Raw genomic sequence first — 27,041 nt, forward strand, 5'->3', positions numbered from 1 at the left:
CGGGCCCCACCATCATGCCCGCCCCTCGCCCCCGTCCGGTCCCTCCAGGTCACCGGGGCTGACCACCCCTCCCCCCCCCCCCTCCGCCAACCAACTAATATGTAATCAAACAATAGCACTCAGACACATGACTAGATACTGGACACCTGTCTATGTTAGTATTACTAGACCAGAGAACGCTTTTGCTCTGCATCCCCAAAAGCACTGTTCACCCCCCATTGCCTGAGCTGACCAACTGGCTTATGTTTAGCTAACTCGTTGTCACTTTGTATTGGCTAGAAGTCCTCCTAGAGGCTGTCAGGGCCAGGTCTATCTCTCCAGGTGCAGCTGCCAGCCAACATTCAGACACACTCCTGGAAGCTTGAAGGAGCTTTTCTAGTTTTATGATATTTGGTGATCTAAGCATTCACAAGACTAATTAGCATACAGCTGGTGTCCAAACAAGTGCCAGAAAATACCTATAGTGCTAACAAAGGTACCTGTTTTTTTGTGTGTTTTGCTTGTCAGAACCCACAAGTGTATAACTAGGCTTGGGGTAAGGGGGAGTGTGTGTGTGTGTGTGGGGGGGGTAGATGTAGATATATTATAAATGAGAACTATTTTAATATTTCTGAATAATCATTTTTATTTTTTCGTACTACATATTAACTGTTCTACCACTAAGCAGAAATAGGAAACCTCATTACTTACTTAAGCCTTATTAAAAGTGATCAGACAGGAAGAGGATTTTCATAAACTCTGATGATCCATACATTTCCATTATGTCAGAACCCTGCATCCAAATGCTCATTTACTTGCTACTACTGACTATACTCTAATTTGGTGCCTTTTGTAAGTTCTGCAGGTGAAGTGCTCATGATGTGGATCTGTCACTAAAAAATTCTTCCATTTCAATCTGTATTAGGACATGATTCTCTATAATACAAAGCAGTGTTTTCATTTTTATTCGCATCTGAGGTTCACAGAACATGCCTCTACTGAAGTATTTTGATATTTGAGGAAAAAGTTATCTTTTTTTTAAACGTTTATTTATTCTTAAGAGAGCACAAGCAGGGGAGGGGCAGAGAGAGGGGGACAGAGAATCCCAAGCGGGCTCTGCACTGACAGCAGCAAGCCCGATGTGGGGCTCAAATTTGTGAACCCCGAGACCATGACCTGAGCCAAAGTCAGACGCTCAACCAAATGAGCCACCCAAGCACCCAGAGGAAAAAGTTATCTTTATCCTAAGGATGCTTTCAGCATTTTTTACAGAATTTTCAACAAAAGGCTTTATCTTTTGTTTTTTAAAATCTTGAACACATATGAGCAGAGTACAAGGAAACCCCATGCACCAGTTACCTTGTTTAAACAATTATCACCGATGGGTTAATATTCTTTCATCTACATTTCTACCAACTTTCCTCTGTCCCCCAAATTATCTGGAAATAATACAAACTGAAATATTTCTGAATGAAATGGTGCCACTTCTAAAAGTTAAGTACTCATAAGTTAAGTAACCTAAATTAGTAATAATTCTTTATCCTTCAAGGTTCAGATTTTCCCAGTTGAAAAAATTTTTTTTCTTCAATTTGTTTTTAAGAATCTGGATCAAAATTAGATCCATATGTTTCCTTTGGATGTTTCTTTTTACTTACAGGTTTCTATTTTCCTCCCTCCTCAGCCCTCCCCAAACTCCCAATTCCCCATCCATCTTTTGAAGAAAGCACATCATTCGCCCCTTACAGTTTCCCCCAGACTCACTGATTTTCCTGATGATGTTCTTCTGTCCCCTGTATTCTTCGTTAGTTGGTAGTTAGATCTAGAAGTTTGATTATATTCAGGTGTAACATTTGACAAGACTTTCTATAAGAAGAAATTTGCCTTTATCAACTATGCAGTTATCCTAAAGTATATACGGTTATTACCGCATAGGCAGAGCAAGTGCTTGATTCTTTGGCCATATTTAGCAGCTTCACAAAAGAAAATAATTTGAGGTGCCTGCTTGGCTCAGTTAGTTAAACATCCAAGTCTTGACTTCAGCTCATGATCTCACAGTTCAGGTCATGATCTCACAGTTCCGCTGAAGTGTGGAGCCTGCTTGGGATTTTCTCTCTTCCTCTCTCTGCCCCTCCCCTGCTCGAGAGTACTCTCTCTCTCTTTCTCTCAAAATAAATAAATAAACTTAAAAAAAATTTGGTTACCCAGCATGTAAATAATAATTTTTTTCTTAAGTATCATTATGCACTCATGGATTTCTACTTTATGTGTCAATGATTTTTAGATGAATTTGATTTGGGTATATTTTAGTTCATTGCTATTATTCTTTTTGATGCTAAATTATCGATTTTTGGTCACGGTGAGTCTCACCAAGTTGGCTCCTGAATCCTTTCACATGCACTGAGTAGTGCTCATAGCTTGATTTGTGTGTGTGTGGTGGGGGTGGGGGTGGTGACAAGATGTTCTAGGCCAGGCATATTGTATATTTCTTATCTGGAAATGGGATTAGTCATTTCTCCTTGGAGCCCTAGTTCCTTTGGGGTAAGGAAGATAGTATTTACAAACTGGTGAGTTGTGGTGGTGATTGTTCATGCCAAGGTAGTTCTTATTTCTAGGCCTTTCAGAGGCCAGAAATAGAATTTTTTTTTTCAAGAGATGTATTCAGAGTTAGTACTAATACTTCTAATTCATATTTACCACTAGTTTTTACTTAATTTCTTTTTTTAGATTTTTTAAATGTCTGTTTATTTTTGAGATAGAGACAGAGCACAAGCGGGGGAGAGGCAGAGAGAGAGGGAGACGCAGAATATGAAGCAGGCTCCTGGCTCCAAGCTGTCAGTCCCAGAGCCTGATGTAGAGCTCGAACCCATGAACTGCGAGATCATGACCTGAGCTGAAGTCGGACACCCAACCGACTGAGCCACCCAGGCGCCCCTCGTTTACTTTCTTATATCTCCTTCCTCTCATGCCAAAATCCAAATCCCAATGTCAGCCACTAACTATTTATTTATTTTTATCCTACAACGCATGTGCAACAGCTGTTAACAGTACCTTATCTTTTTTAGATTGACAAATTCTTCTTGTTTTCTCTTCTGTTTCTTTAATTCTTTTAGTTACTTCCTCTGGAGCCATATTTTGCAAAAAAATTTAAAAAGCAGGACTACATAGAGTTAAAGCATTGACAATTGAGGATCCTGTAAAAATTATAATATTCTAATAGGAATTTGGAAAACACTGACAATAGAATTCTATTGTTCTATTAACTGAACATGGTTCCGTGTTAGAAAGAGTATATGAAGTTCCTCTGTGCCTAAAGAATTCTGGTCAATGACACATTGGAAGAAAATATTAAATACAGAATGATATATTTCTTACATAATGTTTACGTAAATTTTACTCCTAGACACAAAATACCTATATATTGTTTATTAATACATTTGAGTATTTCTAAAAGTATCTAAAAAGGTAGTAGAAAAAACATACTCAATTTTATATCTGGAAAAACAGAGGAGACATGCTTTTATTAAATGCCTCGTATTTCTAGAAAATAAAACAAAAAATTTCATTGCTGGTAGAGCGTAGTTCTAGGGGACTGGCAGTTTAGAAATAAGAAGGATTTGGGGCACCTGCATGGCTCAGTCAGTTAAGCGTCTGACTCTTGATTTTGGCTCAGGTCATGATCTCACGGTGCATGAGATCAAGCCCTGTGTCAGGCCCTGCACTGACTGAGCAGAGCCTGCTTGGGATTGTCTCTCTCTGGCCCTACCCACTCAGACTTTCTTTCTCAACATAAATCAACATTAAAAAAATAATAATAATAATGAGATAAAGTTTTTTCTGTGATGTGTTGTCTTGTTTGCTTGTCTGCATTTAGAACATTATTCAATATATATGCACATGATCTCATACCCAATTCTAGAGAATCTTAAGAATACTTGCTACCTTTATTTGGAATGGAGTTGATATAAACCTTCAAAAGATGCTTTTGGCTCAGAGATGTTTTGGTGAAAGTTGGTAAGAATTTCTCTATTTTGGCCAGATAGGATAACTTCATTATTATTTATAAGCATATGTTTTTAGAGAAAATTTTTGAATGGCTTTTACCTTACTATATAATTCACAAATTTTCAAGTCTATGTGTCAATAGAGCCTAATAGAGAAGTTAAAAATTCCTTGCTCAGGAGACATTCTGGTATTAGGTAACCTGGATCTACTCTACCTCCCTGCTCTTTGCCATTACAGGATAAGGTATTATCTATTTGGAAAAAGAAAGAAAGAGAACCAAAATTTTCAGTTAGAGAAATTATAAATGGAAGGAGGGGAGAAACAGTAGGTTTTTTGTTTTTGTTTTTTGGAAAAATCATTGAAAATGTAATTGTTTTGAGTATTTTGCTGTTGGAGAATAATTTCTTTTCCACAGCTTCCCAAGCTTACCCCTTAGCTTTTTATAGTAGCCAGAGGTTCAACTATGACTAATTTCCAGAGGCCACACCCTGTTTACTCATGAACTGAGACAACAGAGATGAGAATTAATTTGGACATGCAGAGTACTTAAGCAAAAACAAACAAACAAATAAAACCCTGTCTTCATACCAGTCTATTTCAGAAAGTGGTGTGGGGTTTTCCATAGTTTGGCAAGAATTACCTATAGAGTATTTTGTTTTTTGTTTTTTGTTTTTTTGAAAGAGAGCAAGCCAGGGAGAGGGACAGAGAGAGACGGAGAGAGAGAGAGAGAGAGAGAGAGAGAGAGAATCTCAAGCAGGCTCCGTGCTCATCATGGAGCCCAACACAGGGCTTGATCCCACCACCCTAGGATCATGATCTGAGCCAAAATTGAGAGTTCGCCGCTCAACCAACTAAGCCACCCAGGCGTCCCAAACTATAGAATATTTTTCTTCTATCTCTTTCCTTTGGGATACTCACTGAATATGTGACACTAGCCTTCATACAGGCCATGTACCATTTAATTTTATTTTTTAATTATTTTTTTAATGTCTGTTTATAGTGAGAGAGAGCACACGTGCTCACATGTGTGCAAATAGGGGAGGGGCAGAGATAGAGGGAGACAGAGAATCCCAAGCAGACTCCCTGCTGTCAGCACAGAGCCCGACATGGGGCTGCACCTCAAGAACCATGAAATCATGACCTGAGCTGAAATCAAGAGTCTGACACTCAACCAACTGAGCCCCTATTTAATTTATTGAAAGCCGTCATAAGTTTTGACGGAGTCAATAGAATATGATCACGACTGAGCTTTCACCAGGTCTGCAATGTATTCATTTTATTTGATAATAATGTCTCCGAGGTTTTCTTGGCAGTTTCTCCCCATTACCTACACCCTGCCGACCCTGTTCAGATTCAAACCATGAGCTTCTGGTATCAGTCTTTAGGAATATGATGGGGATGATGACACAGTGCCCTACTACATCTAGCCTACCTTCCACCCAACCTAAGGATAAGCACTTCCTTATTTTAATGAGATAATTCTATGTGGCGGTTGGCTCTAGCTATTTGAACATTTCCTTGGGATAAATGCTGAGAAAAATTCTGGTACTTTGAATTAGTAGATCCTTTGGATGAGATTGTGTCTCAATGGCAAAAATCCTCAAACACTTCAAGGTGCCTATGATCCATTCTTCTCTGACCCTGCTGAGTCATTAAATTATGTTGCTATGATACCTCAGCTGCCTGACTACTGTTGCTTTGTAAAGGATTTTCGACGTATTTATTTAATGACTTCAAACCCTTCCAGATTTTTAATTTTTTTAAAAATTTTTAAATTAAAATTTTTTTTTCTGTTTTTTTCTTTTTTTTTAATAACTTGTCACGACTTTTTTTTTTTTAATTTTTTTTAACGTTTATTTATTTTTGAGACAGGGAGAGACAGCATGAGCGGGGGAGGGGCAGAGAGAGAGGGAGACACAGAATCCGAAACAGGCTCCAGGCTCTGAGCTGTCAGCACAGAGCCTGATGCGGGGCTCGAACTCACAGACCGCGAGATCATGACCTGAGCCAAAGTCGGATGCTTAACCGACTGAGCCACCCAGGCGCCCCCCCCAAAAAAAATTTTTTTTAATGTTTATTTATTTTTAAGAGAGAGAGAGACAGAACATGAGTGAGGGAGGGGCAGAGACAGAGAGGGAGACACAGAATCCGAAGCAGGCTTCAGGGTGTCCACACAGAGCCCAACACGGGGGTCAAACCCACGAACCATGAAATCATGACCTGAGCCGAAGTTGGGTGCTTAACTGACTGAGCCACTCAGGTGCCCTGGAATCCTTCGAGATTGGGTAGAGATGTGTGTGATTCTGATTCAGGCGGCTTTTGCCAGGATCTATCTGGCAGTGTTTCATTCTCGTTGGTAGCATAAGGAGTTCCAAGGAGCCTTCCAGGTCTCTGACCCAGAACAGGGTCAAAGCAAGGTGTCTAGTCATTGTACATCAGAATAAGATGTACTGCGTATTTATAGATGCCAGTATCACACTTGCTTCAGATTTGCTTACTCATGTTTCCCAGTGATTCAGTCTGGCCTCAATTGTTTTATGCTTCCTGACAAAATCAGATGTTCTATACTTTGCAAGTTTGACTCCTCACCTTGTTACTAACTGGAAGTTTTTTCCCTTTGAAACTCATTTTTATTTCCTGGCCTTATTTTAATTTTTATTAAATTTCAGTGTTGGCTTAAGTATAAAATATATTCCAGCTGAATAGAAAAGTATTCTTTAGTGAGATTTCCAAGAATAAAGTGCTTAAATATAGTACAGGAAACATTCAGAAAAGTATGTTTAACAGTGCAGAGCAGCAGATGAATGGTATTTAATTAAATCTACTTGTGATTTTCATACACACACATAAGTGTTTAATATCTGGAGAATTATTAGCAATTGTTAAGGCAACAAATATATAATAAAACCAATGGAAACTATTCAGATGAGTAAATTATGGCATCTAAAATACTTGTTGGAAAAAATAAATAAATAAATAAATAAAAATAAAAATCTTGTTGGGGCACCTGGGTGGTTCAGTTGGTTAAGCATTCTACTCTTGGTTTTAGCTCAGGTCATGATCAGGGTCAGGGGATTGAGCACCATGTCAAGCTCTGAGCTGGGTGGGCAGCCTGATTAAGATTCTCTGTCTCCCTCTCTCTCTGCCCCTATCCTATGCTCAGGCATGTGCACATTCTCTCTCTCAAAAATAAATAAGTAAATAAATAAAAATAAAAAAACGTGTTAAGGGGAAAATAAATCATTGACCTGTAAAATGAGGAAACAAAGAAAGTGACAAATTTTGGAACAACTTAATCAATTTTTTCTCAAGCACCTCTTGTCTAGTATTTTGTTCTGTGGTTGCCAAAAGCGTTCCCTCTTGATCTACAAAGAAAACTTTACAAAGAATGATTCTAGTGATAGTAATTATAAAAATGAAATGGATACATGAGCTGTAAATGCTATAGGAGGAAATCCCTATTGCATTGATAGCAGGTTATAAATTTTACAGTTTTAAACGTAGCACCAAGGGGGGCAGAATTAACAAAGGAAACGATATCTCTAGAAAGCATATGCTGAGTAGTTACAAAAAGAAAGAAAGAAAGAAAGAAAGAAAGAAAGAAAGAAAGAAAGAAAGAAAGAAAGAAAGAAAGAAAGAAAGAAAGAAAAGAAAAGCTGAATAATCATGGGAATGTGATACCATTTATGAAAAGTTTCCGAACCCATAAATGAACACTACATTTTATTTATTAACATATATGCAGTAAAAGCATAAAAATAACTTTTGAAGGTTCACGCTATCTCTGTTTCTGAGGAGGCAGAGAGAATGACCAGATCAGAGAGGGCCCAATGGAGTCTTCAACTCTTTTTTTGTAAGATTTTATGTCATTACAAGTAAGTCAAACATGAAAAAGATAGTTGCGTTTGACACAAAGTATAGATGGCAATTTTTTTTAAGTTGAAAGCAAATAATGAAAAAAATCCACCTTTCAAAAGAAAAGCTAGCAGTTGTACTTAGAGGATTCTGGTGAAATGCTTGTGTACGTGAAATAAAACAAGGTAAGGACGCTTGGGTGGCTCCGTGGTTGAGCATTCAACTTGATTTCCACTCAGGTCATGACCCCAGGGTTGTGGAATCAAGCCCCAGGTCAGGTTTCCTGCTGAGCATGGGGCCTGCTTAAGATTCTCTCTCCCTCTGCCCCTCTTTCACTTGTGCACTCTCTCTCTCTAAAATTAAATCAATCAATCAACGTTATGGCAAAATACAAATTTGGCCCTATTGATCCTCATACTTCCCCTCCCTCCATAATGGCAAATGTATAGTTAGAATTATGAATATTTCGTGTTTTCTGTTTTCTTTTTTTTTCTTTTTTCTTTTTTTTTTATTTAAAAATTTTTTTTTTCAACATTTATTTATTTTTTTGGGAGAGAGAGAGACAGAGCATGAACGGGGGAGGGGCAGAGAGAGAGGGAGACACAGAATCGGAAACAGGCTCCAGGCTCTGAGCCATCAGCCCAGAGCTCGACGCGGGGCTCGAACTCACGGACCGCGAGATCGTGACCTGGCTGAAGTCGGACGCTTAACCGACTGCGCCACCTAGGCGTCCCAATGTTTTCTGTTTTCTGATAACAGTCCTCAGTTAAGAGTGTCCTTTCAGTTATGGCTGAAGGAAAATTTTAGGACCTTTCTTTTCTGAACATTTGTTGTTGGACTCTTGACTATCTAGTGTTTCTATCTTATATAAAGATATATGGTCTGATAGACAACATGTAGACAGATGGAAGTCAGATATCGGTCACTTAGACATTTGTTCATCACCTCATTTTGTCAAAAGGTTTTCTTTTTACATATAGTCTATTTGAGACTGTAAAATATATGTATATATGACATATATATGACATATATGTATGACATGTATATATACATATATATATATATACATATATATATATATATATATATATATATATATATATATATATACACTTTGTGCATTTTTTTGTCTCTGGATTTTGTGCCACTTTATCAAGGGACCGCACCACAGAACTATTCTGCTTCTGATGCCATATTTATAAATTATAGCTTCTGTCTCATTTTTTAAGCTATATCTAATAGATGTATAGAAAAATCTTATTTTCTGAAGGCAGGGGGTATAAAAGGTTTTTTTGCAGAATCAAATCGATTTTTCTCAAAAGTGAATTGTTTATTGATATGGAAAACAACAGAGCCTGGAAGTAACACGGTAACCAAATAACCAGATGACATGGTTGTTTCAAAGGTCAGGGCAAAGCAATGACAGCAAAACACACTCTGTTTCCCTTCGCATCAAGAGAAATGTGAAGCATCTACATAGAATGAAAAATCCAATAAATTATTAAGGCAAGAAGCCTAACAAACAGTGAGGGCAAAATAGTCCAGTGCCATAAGAAAAATAATCCCGACATTTACTCAGTACTTCCAGACTTGGTTTCCTTGCCTGATGAAAGAAAGGCACCGTGTTTTCATAAATGAAGCTGACAATGTCTAGGCTGAAAGACAGTGGCATTCTTTACCATTTTGAGATGTACTTGAGTCCCTTTCCACCTGAGAGCTGCCAGAATACCCTCCACGGTACTACTCCGTATGAATATCAATTTTGTTATTCTGTTCAACAATTTTGCTACAGAGGAAGTAGCAAACAAATCACCGCTCCAGGATAAAAAGAGCTCTTTTCCTGCCTGCTCCTCTCCAGCATGTGTGTGTGCATCATTCACACACACACACACACACACACACACACACACACACACGCATGCACACTCTTTTCCGCATGCTGTCAGCTTCTTGGGAATGTCATGCCATCCCCCTGTTTTCAGATACAGCATTTCAGTAAAATGCTACTTCAGCTGAGACCTTACATCAAGTTCCAGGGCCAACAGAGTTATCTGTGATTCTCCCCTCTGCACTTCGTTAGTTCTGCCAGAAGCATCACTAGTGGATAACAGAGAGGAGTTACAGGGCATAGGCTATTTCGCTGGCATTGTGTTTTTCTTTCGATGTTTAAAGCTGGATTCTTTGCCAGAATAGACTGTAGCCTCAAATTACAATGAAGTGACAGTAATTGAATCACTTGACTCCTTTGGAAAAACCAAGAGCAATAACAAAGATAAGGAAAGGGCAACTCTCCATCCTTTAACAGTAAGATAGAGCTTATAAACAGATCTACACATCCTCGCTTGGTCTGGACAGTCTTAGCTCTATGCCCATTGTCCCAGTGTAATTATTAATAGGTCCCCTCTCACTCTCAAAATGTCCTAATTTGAATGGTAAAAGAAATGGCTATTCTATTTATACCCACTGAGACACTGTGTTGGCTCAATGAAACAGAAAAAGGAAAAAAATACCCATGATCATTTGCCAACTTTGCCCTCACAAGTTTTTCTTTTTAGCATTGCCTCTCACCTGAAACTTGCTCCCCTGCCAGTAACATTTCCAAATGTTTGACATAGCATCACTCAAATTTAAAATATTCAAGCCAGATCCCTTTTGTTGATCCCATAAAATATCTCAAAATTTGTCACTATTTTATTAGCAAACATCTTTAAGTCATTCGAAATACACAAATAACTCTTTTAACCAGTCACTGGGTTGTATAATTACTCTCCAATAATTAGAGTAGCATCTACACCACTCCATCCCCACACTGGACACTCCAGTCATGACCTTTATCACTTCCCTTAAGTTATTTGCCACCATTAATTGCTACCTCCCACGTGTTTTCTCTATCCAAGCGACTCGACATACCATACCATTTTCCTGTAGAAATCTTAATTGAAACTCCTTTGCCTATAGGTTTAAACTTCAGTCTGTCCATAAAACAATTGTAATCTTACCTTGAACCACCTTTCACCACTGCCCTATACGGATTTTCCACCCAAGCCAATATGGGTTTGTTTATTGCCTGCAAAACACACTTGCCCATCCTAACTTCATGTCCTTGAATACACCACACCTCCCTTTCTCCATTTTCCTTCCATTTTTTCCCTTAAATATTAGCCATCGCTTTGACCTAGCTTAGAATGCCATCTCTATAAAGGCATATATCATTTGAGCACGTACCTCCGTTTCTACCAAACCTGTTGTTATGTATCATTTAAACCAGAACATATGCTGCCTTACCCATGTGCCTCCTGGTAAGCTGTATGAGTTCTTGAGGCCAAATTGTGTCTCGCTGTTCCTGGAACACCTTGGCATACACAAAGTTTCTGAATTAATGAATAAAAATCTGACATTTGGCCACTCCTCCAGTCACATGTGATCGGCATTTTCAGTCATGTTCACTTGTTCACCCTTCGTATTTCGTGTGGTCAACTGCCTCAGACACACCCAGTCCAGTTTTTATTTGCTATCATAAGGCTTCATCTGTGACACTATACACATGCTTTAAGAAATCTGCAAAAGAAGGGGCGCCTGGGTGGCTCAGTGGGTTGGGCGTCCGACTTCGGCTCAGGTCACGATCTCACGGTCCGTGAGTTCGAGCCCCGCGTCGGGCTCTGGGCTGACGGCTCAGAGCCTGGAGCCTGCTTCCTATTCTGTGTCTCCCTCTCTCTCTGCTCCTCCCCCGTTCATGCTCTGTCTCTCTCCGTCTCAAAAATAAATAAACGTTAAAAAAAATTAAAAAAAAAAAAGAAATCTGCAAAAGACAAGATACAGTAAGTGTTGGCAAGGATGCAGAGAAAAGGGAATCCTTGTGCACTGTTGGTGGCAATGTAAATTGATGTAGCCACTATGGAAAACAGAATGGTGGGTTCTCAAAAAATTAAAGATAGAACTACCAAATGATACAGAAATTTTACTTCTGGGTATTTATCTGGAGGAAACAAAAACACTAACTTGAAGAGATACATGCACCCCTGTGTTCATTGCAGCATTATTTAGAATAGCCAAGGCATGGAAGCAACTTAAGTGCCCATCGATGGATGAATGAGTAGAGAAAAAAACATATAGTGATATATATATAGTGGAATATTGTTCATCCATAAAAAAAGAATAAAATCGGGGGTGACTGGGTGGCTCAGTCAGTTAAGCGTCCATCTTCAGCTCAGGTCATGATCTCATGGTTCCTGGGTTTGAGCCCCGAGTCTGCCTCTGCTGACAGCTCAGAACTGGGAGCCTGCTTTGGATTTTGTCTCTCTTTCTCTCTGTCTCTGTCTCTCTCTCTGTCTCTCTCTGTCTCTCTCTCTCTCTCTCTCTGCCCCTCCCCCACTCTCTCTCTCCCTCTTTCTTCCCTCCCTCTCTCTCGAAAATAAACTTTAAAAAAAAATTTTTTTTAAGGAATAAAATCTTGCCATTCATGACAATATGGATGGACCTTGAGAACATTATACCAAGTGAAAATGAGCCAGACAGAGAAAGACAAATACTGTATAATCTCACATACATGTGGAATCTTAAAACAAAAAAAACTGCAAACTCATAGAGAACAGATTGATGGTTGCCAGAGGCAGGAGGTAGAAGGTGGGCAATAGGACCAAAAAGGTACAAACTGCCAGTTATAAAATAAGTACAGCATGTGGATGTAATGTACAGCATGGTGACTATAATAAATAATACTCTATTGTATATTTGACAGGTGCTAAGAGAGTAAATTTTGAAAGCTCTCAGCACAAGAACAAAAATTATAACTGTGTTGATGGATATTAACTAGAATTATTGTGGTAATCATTTCACAATATATACAAATATTGAATTATTAGGTTGCACACCTGAAACTAATATAATGCTGAATGTCAATTACATCTCAATTGTTAAAAAAAGAAACCTGAGATTGACGTCATGTAATTGCAGGGGTCTTCCAAAGGCCTGCAAAGCCCTACACACTCTGGTCTTTGTGACTCTGACCTCTCCCCTACCTCCCTTTCCCCTCCCCAACTCCCTCTCTGTCCTTCTCTTTCTCCTCCCCTCCCCCCTGCCTTGTCCCTCTTTCCCCCCTCCCCTGCCTTTTGCTGTTCCTTAAATATGCTGCTAAGGCTGCTCCCTCAGGGACCACACACTTGCCCTCCTGCCCAGAACACTCCTTGCCCAGATATTCCAACCACTTGTCCCTCATCTCCTTCAAGTCTTTGCTCAAGACTCACCTTCTGGGTGAGGTCTTTCTCAGTCTCCCTCTCTAAAGTCACAACATTCTCCACCACAGGCTCCTTACTGCCCTCACCTGATGTTTTTCCCTTTGGCACTCACCACCTTCTAGCCCATTCTATGTTTTTCTGATCTTGTTCATTCTCCTACTGGTCTAAACTCCACGAGGGCAGGAATTTTTGTCTGATCTTATGCCACATCTCTTAGTCCAAAAAGGTGCTTAATAAGTGTGTGTGTGTGTGTGTGTGTGTGTGTGTGTGTGTGTGTATTTCTCTTTAACTAAAAAGGAAAAGGAACAGACAGTGAAATAGAAATGGAAAATGACATAGACAGTTGTTAGTGACTCTCCTTTCCTTTTTTTGGAAACTCTTTCTTTCCAAAGGGGGAAATAGGAAAAATTTTCTACTTTTCCCTTCAATCCAGGAACTACCAATTAGTATTTCCAAGAAAATAATAATTAAGTAAATATATGATATTTTGTTTGTTTTTTTTTTAATAAAAATGTGCATTTTGAGGGAGAATTCCAAGCTTCTATTAAAAGGGCTTACTGAAAAGAAGCCAGGAAAACAGAGGTCATCCTGCTTTGCAGGTGGCACTTTGAGCTCTGGCCAGTGGGGAGGCTGGCCTCTCCTTACTTACATGGGCTGTTGACCTGTGGGTCACTCTGCGGCTCCACATTTGTCTGATTTATCTATTTTCTTCCAAATTAAGAGGAAAAAAAATCCACTCATCATATCACGATCAAGTCCAGACAGGACAAAAGCTTACGGTTTATGGCAGCTTGTTATAAATGTAAGACGCTGATAGAAAACTCAGACCATCACCAATGTAATGCATGAAAAGAGTTGCAGGTTAACGTAAGCACAGACAGAGAATGGCCTCTCCTTCTGCCAGAAAGGCAGTCCACTTGGCAACGTTTGTCTACTTACAATTAGCAACCCTATTCAAGAGTAGTTTTTTTTTTTTCTTAAATAATTTCTTTTTCTAGTTATGAAAGTGAAACGTCTGTGTGGATAAGACTGAAAACCCTGGGAAGCACCCGGAAAGCCTTTAATCTTACCATACACAGATATTTGTTGTTGATATTTTGGTACATGCCTTTTCCATAATTTAATGCTAAGCTTGAGATTCTTTCATTGTAACTTTAATTCTTAATCCAATTAATATATTTGAGTATGGACGAAAGTATGACCTCAGTAATATGTTTGTATTACCAGTGTTATAACAACTTGAAACAGCTGACGCGTAAGACATTTTATATCGTTTTACCAAAATGAATTAGTATTTAAATAGCTGGACTGTGATAGCTTTTCTGACACTTGTGTGAGAAATAACATGAACATTCCTGAAGAGTGCATGGTAATTTAGGATGTAAGTGTAATATCGCCTGAAGCATTTGTTAAGGGTTGTTTTAAGACTGAATTAAGGATTACAACGTTTAAACTTCCTGTGTTACCTCACGAATTTTTAAATAATCCTTTTTGTCAGCAGGGTAATATATATATATACACATACATATATATACATATACACACATATACATATATATAAGATTTTGAATGAGGAAGTGAAACCTTAAACCTTAAAAAAATCTTTAAACCTAACTTTTTATGAAATTGCCTAATTGTCTTATCTGTGATGCATCAGATGATGCTGATATTGATCATATTTTTAAATTTTCAAATATTGAAGTATAGTTGACATACAATGCTATATTAGTTTTAGGTCTACATCATGGTGATTTGACAATTCTATATATTATGCATTTGCTCACCATGGTAAGTCTAGTTACCATCTGTCACCATATAAAATTATAATACCTTTGACTATATTCTCTATGCTATACTTTTAATCCCAGTGATTTATTTATTTTATAACTGGAGGTTTGTACCTCTTAATCCCCTTCACCTATTTTGCCCATCTCCCCGCCCCCCCCCCCCCCACACACACACATTATCAAGTTGAGTTAGCCACAGTGGTAGACTGGCAGAAAGAATCCCAGAAATGAATGGCATGCAAAAATACTAGAAGTTTATTCTGGAGAGGCCCATTAGTGAGCAGAGAATTAACTGAAATCACTGAGAGATGAATCTTTCTCTTCACGCCTTTTCATGTCCTTGAGGACAGTGGAGTACCATAGAAAAGACGTGAGATCAGGGTTGTTCCAGTAAAGAAACATTAGTTACTTGGGGCGCCTGGGTGGTTCAGTCAGTTAAGCGTCTGACTTTGACTCAGATCATGATCTTGCGGTTCATGAGTTCAAGCCCCATGTAGGGCTCTGCAGATGGCACGGATCCTGGAGCCTGCTTCAGATTCTGTGTCTCCCTCTCTCTGCCCCTCCCCCGCTGGCGCTCTCTGTCTCTCTCTCAAAATAAATAAAAATTTAAAAACAAAGAAACTTTGGTCACTTAGACTAGGATTATCCACTGCCGTTAGGTACGTGCAAGTCATTCTCCTAAATATCACGCCTTTCCCATGTGAAACAGCTGATGTGAGCCTCTTTGGACCTCATTGTTAAAAGCTTTGGCAGTTCTTTCATGAGAGCTGTCAGATTATCTTCGCTATATTTCAACCAAGAACTTTAGGTAGTACCTGCTCGTGTATTTTTGATGATGCTGTGGACCTGACAGGTTGCCTAGCTCTCACTTGATTTTGCATGGGAAGGAGTGCCTGGGTTCTCCCTTACACCAGCAATTCTAGCCAGTGCTACCAGCAGTTTAACTGGTAGCAAGGTCTCCTTGCAACTCTTTCTCTACCATTGGTTTCAAAACACTTGCAGGTGAAAATTCATGAGGGTTGTTTGTTCCCTTCTTATCATCACTTAGGACTAAACTGTCATACTTGCAGGAGCCTGCAGTACCCAAGCAATCCTCCCTGTGTTCTTTTATCATCTGTGATAGTTATTAGAGTTTTTGGAGCCCTAGGATTTAGAATCCACTCTATATCATTAAATACTTCATTGTTCACACATTGCAATTCCCTAACAGGATAATAAAGCAATAGTTTACTAGTGGTAAAAGGTGGGCAGAGAGATGGTTTTTTTTATTTTTTATTTTTTTGTTCTGAGAACTGGATAAGCATCACAGACCTAGAAAGGATGTGCAGGGTAATTAAAGTAGCCAAGAGAGACGGTTCACTGATTCTAGGTATTTGTTTTCACCCAGAGCTAGAGCAGAAATCTTCAATACAGCTTTATATAATTGTCTACAAATTGAAATTACAAACCATTCATTAGCTATTCAGAGTTCTCTTATGCAGGAGTTAGTAATTTGGGTTCTTTATAAGGGTCTAGCTTTAAATTGGAGTTTACACTAGTATGGTACAAAAAAAAAATTCTTTTTTTAAAGATCCAGGGAAAGACTGCGGAACTTAGGAGAGAAGAGCTGAGAAGAAAACTTAATTCTTGCCTTTAAAAAGAACATATTTCAAACTCTAGAACTTTAGCAATCTTGAAGAGACAGCCAGCCTGAGCCTGGCTCAGGAGATTTTATCTTAACTTCTTGTACTGCTTCTTGCCATCTCATATGTTTTTGCTGTAACCGAACCCATTTTTAAGCACACCCAGGAATGAAGGAATTGCACTTGAGTGTTCTCTAATCTGCTGATTGGTATCTCTAAGATGTCATTTTCTGTGCTCCTAAGGACGTTGATCCTTAAATTCATAGAGTAGAACTAGGTTAAAGTTTGAAGTCATTAAAAGAAGAGGCAAATTCCAGATCAAGATGGCAACATAGGAAGATCCTGAACTCACCTCTTCCCAGGGACACACCAAGTCTATAGCTACATATGGAACAATTTCCCCTGAAAAAAATTCTAAAAACCAGTTGAGGGGTGCCTGGGTGGCTCAGTCAGTTGAGCATCTGACTCTTCATTTTGGCTCAGGTCATGCATGAGCTCACAGTTGTGAGATCGAGCCCTGCATTGGGCTCTGCCCTGAATGTGGAGCCTGCTTGGGTTTTGATTTCCCTCAAAAAAAAAAAAAAAAACAACCCAAAAAACAAAAAAACAAAAACATAAAAACAAAACACCATACAGTTGAGAGATTCCTACACATCGGGCAGATGAGACAAAAAACCCACACTGAAGTCGGGAGGAGTGACTGAGACACAGTCTCACCATAAAACCCACCCTAGGCACAGGGACCCGCAATCAGGAGGTCAACTGAAAACCCGGAGCTTTTCCCTGAGGAATGAAGGGTTTGAACCCCACAGCAGAAGACATCCCAACTTCAAAGACATGCACCTGGGAGATGAGACTCCAAAATATCCAGCTTTGAAAATCAGTGGGATTTGAGCACACAAAACCCACAAGGCTGTATCAACCTGAGAAGTGGCTCTTGAAGGGCTTGTGTGCTTGGACTCACCAATTCCAGGGCCCAGTGCAGAAGCAGCCAATCGAGAGGCTCATTTGCTTATTTTAAAGCATCAGACTAAGGGATAAGCATCTAATTTAACAAACACTTAGGGGCCTGCTGCAGTACTCTCCAGGGACAGAGGCTGGTGGGCACCCTCTTTATGCTTCTCTTTGCCTTGCTACAGCTATTAGGTATCTCCCAGAAAGGAATTTATTTATAGCCTTGCCTGCTGCCCTGATTTTAGTGGCTTCACCCAGGAGCCACCTCCAGATCACCTTGCTGTGGTAGCCAATGGGGCTTGTTTGCTGTCCCACAGGATTGTGTATATGTGCATATGTTACAAGCTACTGCCTGAAGTTCTATCTAATCAGCCTGAATCTAAATGCTGAGAGAGATCCTCCTGTTTGGGACTTTGACAGATCTTGGCACATCTCAACTACTGGGAGACATTAAAAATAAATTAGACTGCTTGAATAATCACAAAGGTTTGAGAGACCATCAAGAACTAGAACAAAGTTGAACAGTAAGTTTCACCTCCTACACAAGCCCATTCCTTCAAGACTGGGAGAAGTAGCTGTTTTATTTAATGCATAGAAACTGACACACAGAGTCAAGGAAGATGAAGAACAGGAATATGTTTCAAATGAAAGAATAAGATAAAGTCTCAGGAAAAAAATCACTAATGAAATGGAGACGAGTGATTTACCTGATAGAGTTCAAAGTAATAGTCATAAAGATGCTCACCAAACTTGGAAGAAGAATGGGTAAACACAGTAAGTACTTCAACAAATAAACAGAAAATATAAGAAAATACCAAATGCAAATCACAGACCTGAAGAATACAATAACTGAACTGAAAAATACAGTAGAGGGGTTTTAAAACACACTACATGAAATGGAAAAAAGAATAAGTGAACTCAATGACAGGACATTGGAACTCACTCCATCAGAGCAGGAAAAAAGAATGGAAAAAAGTGAAGATAGCTTACAGAGTTAATGGAACCACATCAAACAGACCAACACTTGCATTTAGGCATCCCAGAAGGAGATGAGAGAGAGAAAGGGGCAGAAATCTTATTTGAAGAAATAATGGTTGAAAACTTCCCTATCCTGGGAAAAGAAACAGACATCCAAATCCAGAAAGCCCAGAGAGTTGTAAATAAGATGAACAGACCCACACAAAGATACGTTATGATTAAAACTGCCAAAAGTTAAAGACCAAGAGACAATTTTGAAAGCAATAAGATAAAAACAGCTTACATAGAAAGGAACCCCTCGTGAAACTATTAGCAGATTTTTCAGCAGAAATTTTGCAGGGTAGAAGGGAATGAATACAAAGACATATTCAAAATGCTGAAAGAACAAACTTCCAAACAAGAATACTTACCTGGCAAAGTTGTCATTCAGAATTAAAGGAGAGACAAAGAATTTTCCAGACAAGCATAATCTAAAGGAGTTCATCAGGGGTGCCTGGGTGGCTCAGTCAGTTAAGCATCCGACTTAGGAGGCTCAGGTCATAATTTCATAGTTCATGAGTTTGAGCCCCATGTCAGGCTCTGTGCTTACAGCTCAGAGCCTGGAGGCTGCTTCAGATTCTGTGTCTCCCTCTCTCTGCCCCTTCCCTGCTTGCGTGCTTTCTCTCTCTCTCTCTCTCTCTCTCTCTCTCTCTCTCTCTCTCTAAAAAATAAATGTTAAAGAAATTTTCTTTAAATCAAAAAATAAAAAAATAAAGGAGTTCGTCAATGCTAAACGAGCCTTACAAGAAACATTAAAGGGATTTCTTTAGGCTGAAAAGAAAGGGCACTAATTAGTAACAAGAAAACATTGAAAGTATAAATCTCATTGGTAAAGGTAAATATATAGTAAAATTCACTTGTAAAATTTGTATGAAGATCAAAAGACAAAAATAGTAAAAATAATTATAACCAGAATTACAAGGGACACACAGGATAAAAAGATGTAAAATATGACATCAAAACATAAAAAATGGGAAAAAGAATTAAAATGTAGAGTTTTTGTTTTGGTTTGTTTTGGTTTGTTTTTGAGAGAGAGAGAGAGAGAGGGAAGAGCAGAGACAGAGGAGAGAGAGAATCTTAAGCAGGCTCCATGCCCAGCATGGAGTACAATGCAGGGCTCCATCCCACGGCTGTGAGATCTTGACCTGAGCCAAAATCATCTCAGTCTGAGACTGAGTCACCCCAGTGCCCCAAAATGTAGAGTTTTAGAATGCATTGAAACTTAAGTTGCTACCAACTTAAAATAAACTGTTATAAATGGAAATTGGTGTATGTAAGCCTCATGGTAACTACAAAGCAAAAACCTAGTAGGTACCCAAAAGACACAGGGAAAGAGATCTAAGCATACCTCTAAAGAATACCTCTTAAGCCTCAAAGGAAGAGAGCAAGAGAATAAAGGAACAGAGAAACTACAAAGCAGTTAACAAAATGGCAATAAAATCAATACCTATTAATAATTACTTCAAGTATAATTGAACTAAATTCTCCAATAAAAGACATAGAGTGGCTGAATGGATCAAAAATAAGACCTGTCTATATGCTGCTACAGGATAGTCACCTCAGATGTAAAGATACACAGACTGAAAGGGAAGGAATGGAAAAAGATACTCCATGCAAATGCAGACCTAAAGAAAGCTGGGGTAGCTATACTTATATCACACAGAACAGTCTTTTTTTCAAAAAAAAAAAAAAAAAAAGACTGTAATAAGAGACAAACAAGAACATTACATATGAGAGTGAGTTCCAAAAATAGCATATAGTATTTGTAAATTTTTATTCACCCAACATAGGTACACCTAAACATATACAGCAAATATTAACATACCTAAAGAAAGAAATGGACAGCAAAACAATAATAGTAGAGGACTTTAACACCCCACTTAAATCAATAGTTAGATCATTGAGACAGGAAATCAATAAAAAAACATCATCTGTGAACAACATGTTAGGCCAGATGAACTTACCAGATAGACACAGAACATTCCATCTAAAAGCAATAGAATACACATTCTTCTCAAGCATAAATGGAAAACATTCTCCGGAAGAGAGATATATTAGGCTGCAACACAAGTCTTAATATACTTAGGAGATTTGAAATAATATCAAGTATCTTTTCCAAGACCAATAGCATGACTAGAAATGTATTTATAGGAAGAAAACTGGGAAATTTGTAAAAATGTGGAGATTAAACAACATGCTACTGAATAAGCCATAGGTCAAAGAAGAAATCAAAAAAGTAAAAAAATACCTTGAGACAAATGAAAATGGAAATACAACATAGTAAAACATATAGGATGCAGCAAAGGCAATAAGAAGATTATAGGGGTGCCTGGGTGGCGCAGTCGGTTAAGCGTCTGACTTCAGCCAGGTCACGATCTCGCGGTCCGTGAGTTCAAGCCCCGCGTGAGGCTCTGGGCTGATGGCTCAGAGCCTGGAGCCTGTTTCCGATTCTGTGGCTCCCTCTCTCTCTGCCCCTCCCCCGTTCATGCTCTGTCTCTCTCTGTCCCAAAAATAAATAAACGTTGAAAAAAAAAATTTAAAAAAGAAGATTATAACAGTAAGTGCCTACCTCAGAAAGAAGAAAATCTCAAGCAACCTAACTTCACACTTCAAGGAACTAGAAAAAGAAAAAGCCCAAAGTTAGGAAGTATATAACAAAGATCAGAGCATAAATAAATGAAATAGAGACTTAAAGAGAAATAAAAACAGGCCAATGAAACTAACAGCTGGTTCTTAAAAAGATAAAACAATTGACAAGTCTTTATCTAGACTAACCTAGTAAAAAAAAGAGGGGATTTGGGGCTCCTGGGTGGCTCAGTCTGTTAAGCGTCCGACTTTGGCTCAGGTCATGATCTCTTGGTTCCTGGGTTAGCCCTGCATCAGGTTCTGCGCTGACAGCTCAGAGCCTGGAGCCTGCTTCGGATTCTGTGTCTCCCTCTCTTTCTGCTCCTTCCCCTGCTCATATTCTCTCTCTCTCTCTCTCTCTCTCTCTCTCTCTCTCTCTCTCTCTCCCTCTCTCTCTCTCTCAAAAATAAATAAACATTAAAAAAAGAGAGAGGATTCAAATAAATTCAGAAATGAAAGAGGAGATCTTACCAAATATCAGCATTGTATCTTACAACACAAAGCATTGTAAGAGACTATATGAGCAACTATATACCCACAAATTGGACATCCTAGAAGAAATGGGTAAGTTCCTAAAAACATACACCATACCAAGAAATAGAAATAGAAAGTCAGAACAGATTGATTACTAGTAAGGACATTAAATCAGTAATCAAAAACCCCAACAAACAAAAGTTCAGGACTTCACTGGTGAATTCTACCAAACATTCAGAAGAATTAATACCAATCCCTCTCAAACTCATACAAAATATAGAAGAGGAGGGATTACTTCCAAAATCATTTTACAAAGTCAGAATTACCCCAAAACCAAAACCAAACAAGGATGCCACAATTAAAGTTATAGGCCAATATCCCTGATGAACATAGATGGCAAAACTCCCAACAAAATGTCAGCAAACTGAATTGCACAATTCATTAAAAAAATCATAAACCATGATCAAATCATGATCAAGATCATGATCAAGAGGGATGTATTTCAGGAATGCAAGGATGTTTTCACATCCTCAAATGAATGTGATACGTCACATTAACCAAACAAAAGATAAAAATCATTTAATCATTTCAAGATGCAGAAAATGTATTCGACAAACTCAGCATCAATTTATGATTAAAAACTCTTATCAAAGTGGGTATAGAGGGAATATACCTCAACGTAATATTACAACAATATATGGCAAGCCCACAGCTAACATTATTTCCAGTGATGAAAAGCTGAAAGTGTTTCCTGTAAAATCAGAAACAAGACAATGATGCCCATTCTTGCCACTTTTATTCATTACAGTATTGGAAGTCTTAGAGCAATTAGTCATGAAAAAGAAATAAAAGACACCCAGATCAGAAAGGATTAAGTAAAACTGTCACTCTCTGCAGAAGACATGATATTATATGTAGAAAATCCTAAAGAATCTACCACAAACCTATTAGCAATTATAAATGAATGCAGTAAAAGGCACAAAATTGATATACAAAAATCTATTATGTTTTTATACACACATACTGAACTATCAGAAAGAGAAACTTAGAAAAAAAATCCCATTTACAATTGCATCAAAATGAATAAACTATTTAGGAATAAATTTAACCAAAGAGGAGAAAGACTTGTACACTGAAAACCATAAGCCATTGATTTTTAAAAGTTGAAGAAAATGCAGATAAATGGAAAGATAATCTGTGTTCATGGACTTAAACGGTTAATATTGTGGAAGTATCCATAATAACCAAAGCAATCTACAGATTCAGTGCAATCCCTATCAAAATTCTAATGGCATTTTTCATAGAAATAGAATAAACATCCTAAAATTTGTATGGAACCTCACAAGTCCCCAAATAACAAAAGGAATCTTGAGAAAGAGGACCAAAGTTGAAGCATCACGCTCCCTGATTTTAAGCTATATTAGAAAGCTATAGTAACCAAAACAGTATGATATGGGCATTAAAACAGACACACAGATCAGTAGAACAGAGTAGAGAGCCCAGAAATTAACCCACACATGTATGGTCAATTAATTTATGACAAAGGAGCTAAGAATGTAGAATGGGGAAAGGACAGTCTCTTCAATAAATGGTCCTGGGAAAACTGGACAACCATATACAAAAGAATGAAAATGGACTACTATCTTACACCATACACAAAAATTAACTCAAAATGGATTAAATACTTAAGCGTAAGATCTGAAATCATAAACCTCCTGGAAGAAAACATAGGCAGTAAGCTCTTTGACATTGGTCTTGGCAATGATTTTTTTGAATCTGAAACCAAAAGCAAAGACAACAAAGGCAAAAAATAAACGAGTGGGACTACATCAAACTAAAAATTAAAAAACTTCTGCGTTTTTTACAAATGAATCATAAACAAAATGAATGGAAGAAATGAATGAGTGGAAGAAAATATTTTAAAATCATTTATCGGATAAGGGGTTAATATCCAAAATACATGAAGTTCATAAAACTCAGTAAAAAAAAAAAAATCCAATTAAAAATGAGCAGAGGATCTGAATAGACATTTTTCCGAAAAAGACATACACTGGCCAACAGATAAATGAAAAGATGCTCAACGTCACCAATCATTGGGGAAATACAAATCAAAATCACAAAGAGATAGCAACTCACACTTGTTAGAATGGGTATTACCAAAAACCAAGAAATAAAAAGTGTTGGTCAGCATATGGAGAAAGGGACCCCTCGTGCATTGTTGGTGAGAATGTAAATTTGGTGCAGCAAATATGGAGGTTCCTCAAAACATTGAAAATAGAACTACCATATGATAAAATTCCTTTTATTAAAATATTTATCCAAAGAAAATGAAAACATTAGTTCAAAAAGATATATGTGCACTTACGTTTATTACAGCATTATTTACAATCCCAAGATATGGAAGCAACATGTGAATATTTGATTGATCCTCTTTCCATTATCCTTTTATAATATGTTCTATAATTCTTCCTTCACATTGACAAACACAAGCTAAGATTACAAACAGAATTGTATGTGAAGTAGTTCTAAAGAACAAAAGTCAAATCTTTTTGTTATTTCAAGGACTACTTATTGTGGCTTGTGAGGGAGAGATTGTGTCACTGTTCTGAATCTCCATCTTGAGCACAAAGTATGATTCACAATTATGTCTCAAATCAATACATGACTAGATGGATAATATATCTTTCAAGCAATATATGGTATCCAGGTGTGCAGAATTCTATTGGTGATGGACACAAATTGCATCTTTTTAAGAGTTATGGTTGATAGAAATATGAATGAAGGGCATCCCACTTCTGCTTGCATTGCTGTACCCAGACTTTTGATTGAAAGTAGTATGGGTTCTCAGGGCACCTGGATGGCTCAGTCAGTTAAATGTCCAATTCTTGGTTTCAGCTCAGGACATTATCTCATGGTTTGTTGGGTCAAGCCCTACGTGGGGCTCTGCACTGACAGCATGGAGCCTGTTTTGGATTCTCTTTCTCCCTCTCTCTCCGCCCCTCTTCTGATTGCGTGCTCTCTCTCTCTCAAAATAAATAAACATTAAGAAAAAGAAGAAAGTAATATACATTCTCATCTTGATTCCTATAAAATACTCAAGCTACACCACCATGATGTTGGTTTTGGTGAAAATAAACTCCACACGCAGTTGCACTGAAACCTTTGAGCAGGAGTGACTGAAGGAACTAGAAGATTCTGAACCTAGGGTAAGGGCCATCTTGGCCTGGCAATCTATTATTTCTTGTTGCCTTGAACACTTCTAGGCAGAGTCTGTGAGATGCTTTACAAATCCTAAATAGATTTCAAATACTCTTCCAAAAATTAATAAAACTGCGATTTGTAATCTTTACTCAAAGAGGCAGAAATGTGAAAAAGAAAAGGAGAGATCAGAAATGACTCATTGTTAAGGCAATATGAGCAATTTTTTGACTAAACAAAGCTACCGGAAACCACTTTGATTAGAAGTATTTTGTATTGAACACCATCCAGAATATAGTAGCTTTTTTTAAAAATTAACTCCTCCCTCATCCCAGTATAAATTTTAAATGAATTATTTCTTGATGCAGTTTAAATAACTATACAAACAAAGGAAAGGATGGGTTTCTCTGATGTGACATTAATGACAGGTGCACACTAAGAAGTTCATTCAAGAATTTTTATAGAATGAAGAGGAGTGTCAGAGACAGCTGGGCTTGCAAACTACCGGAAGTCTTTTATTGTTTCCTGAACTGGACCAAGTCCAAAAGTGAGAATAATTACTCTAACTGCCAAGTTTTCAGGCTGTTCAGATAACCCTGCTCTTGTAGGAAAGAAATGTGAGCCAAGGTGCAAGAATAGCCACTGAATTTTATTAAAAAAAAAAACCAAAAACTAAGAGAGCAGAAGCGGTCTGTTTGCTTTAACTAACAGAATACAAAGCAAAGAACCATCTTGTCAAAACCACAAAAAATAAAGGAGAGAGAAAATCAGACTCATTACCCACTCTTAGGCTTTGTCATAATACAAAAGCCAAGGATTTCAACGAGGCTTCTTTGGGACTTGTATGTTATTGATGAAAACCTCTGTGGGAGGGACAGGAAGTAGCTCTCAATATCAAATGGAAAATTTTTATTCTGAAAACACTTTGTTTTCTAACAATTTTTAGGATTACCTTGATTTAAAGTGAACATGTCCCCTCTGTTGAAAATAGAGAAGAAATCATAGGTTTTGCTCTAAATTTCCAAAGTTAATAACCAATTTAGATGATATATGCTAAGTGCTTTATCTACAAAATCTTAATCATCCTCCAACAGACCTATGCAGAAAAAGCTATTAGATGGGTGTCCCATTTTTTGAGATAGAGGCGTTCCTTGAAAATGACAAAATGTTCAGATATTTCAGAAATTCCATAATTCAAAATCTGTTTTCCTGTAGGAATAATTTTTTTTAATCTTTTTTTAATGGGTAATGGCTTTATTTATTATTTTTTTAAATTGTTTATTTTTTAAGTAAGCTCCATGGCCAACGTGGGGCCTGAACTCACAACCCCAACATCAAGTGTCACATGCTCTACCCTGAGCCGGCCAGGTGCTCCCATAGGAATAATTTTAAACACAATAATACATACCTAATCATAGCTTTTCATTGTGTCTAACTTTTGTTTCTTCATTCCAAAGTTCTTGGCTTCTGGCACATGTTTCTCTGTTCTACCACTAGCAACCCCGACTTAATGAATACTTGGATGCATGGTTATAATTTACCAGTAATAGCTCGATAGTCAGCACAAATCACACTCAGGACTTCTGAGGTACCTAAACAACAGCCTAGTTCGGAAGATGCTGACAGAAGATGGTATTTCTGTTTTCCACTAATGTGGTACTCTTGTGTGACAGTGTCATAGTTTATATAAGTTTGGCCATCTGCTTTGAAATTATGTCGTTCTTGAGTACGTTTTAGATATAGGGGATTCATATTCCTTTAGATTTTGCATATCACATGTGTCTTTATTAATATTGTATATGCCAGTATTTCAAAATGTTGTGATCCAAATCCATGTAAAATGCAACTGTGCCCATATTGGCTGATGAAGGAACTAATGCTTAGTGATTAAGAACTTTACCCATAGACAGTCAGTTTATAGATAGCAGAGTCAGAATTAGTTGGTCTGACCTGTAACCCCATGCTCTTTGCTCAGTGCATGCTGCTTACTTAACTGGGAAGGTCAAAGTTAAAGGTGCTACCTCCAGACAGTCTTTGTGAGTGACTTCCATAAAAGGGAAATATGATTTTATACGCCAAGGGAAGGAAGATAAACTTAGCCGAATTTCTCAAACTGTAACCTGTGAACTATTTGCATCAAAACACTTGGAATGTCTTTAAAAATTTCCATTTCTGGGTCTTCCGCCAAAGCTATTAAATTAGAGCCTGGCAATCTGCACTTATTACTAACCTTCATGGTTTACTGTAATTAAAATTCCCTTATGACTTCAAGGGTCTTACATGCCCCTTAGACA

At 38.0% G+C, this 27,041-nt stretch overlaps 1 protein-coding gene across 4 annotated transcripts in view; it reads left to right on the forward strand.

Moving 5' to 3' along the window:
- Nucleotides 1-27,041, forward strand: part of ELOVL6 (ELOVL fatty acid elongase 6) — a 145,335-nt gene that overhangs the window by 90,783 nt on the left and 27,511 nt on the right. The gene's annotated exons all lie outside the window — the stretch shown is intronic.

Source organism: Felis catus, chromosome B1, assembly GCF_018350175.1.
Source record: "Felis catus isolate Fca126 chromosome B1, F.catus_Fca126_mat1.0, whole genome shotgun sequence".
Lineage (NCBI taxonomy): Eukaryota > Metazoa > Chordata > Mammalia > Carnivora > Felidae > Felis > Felis catus.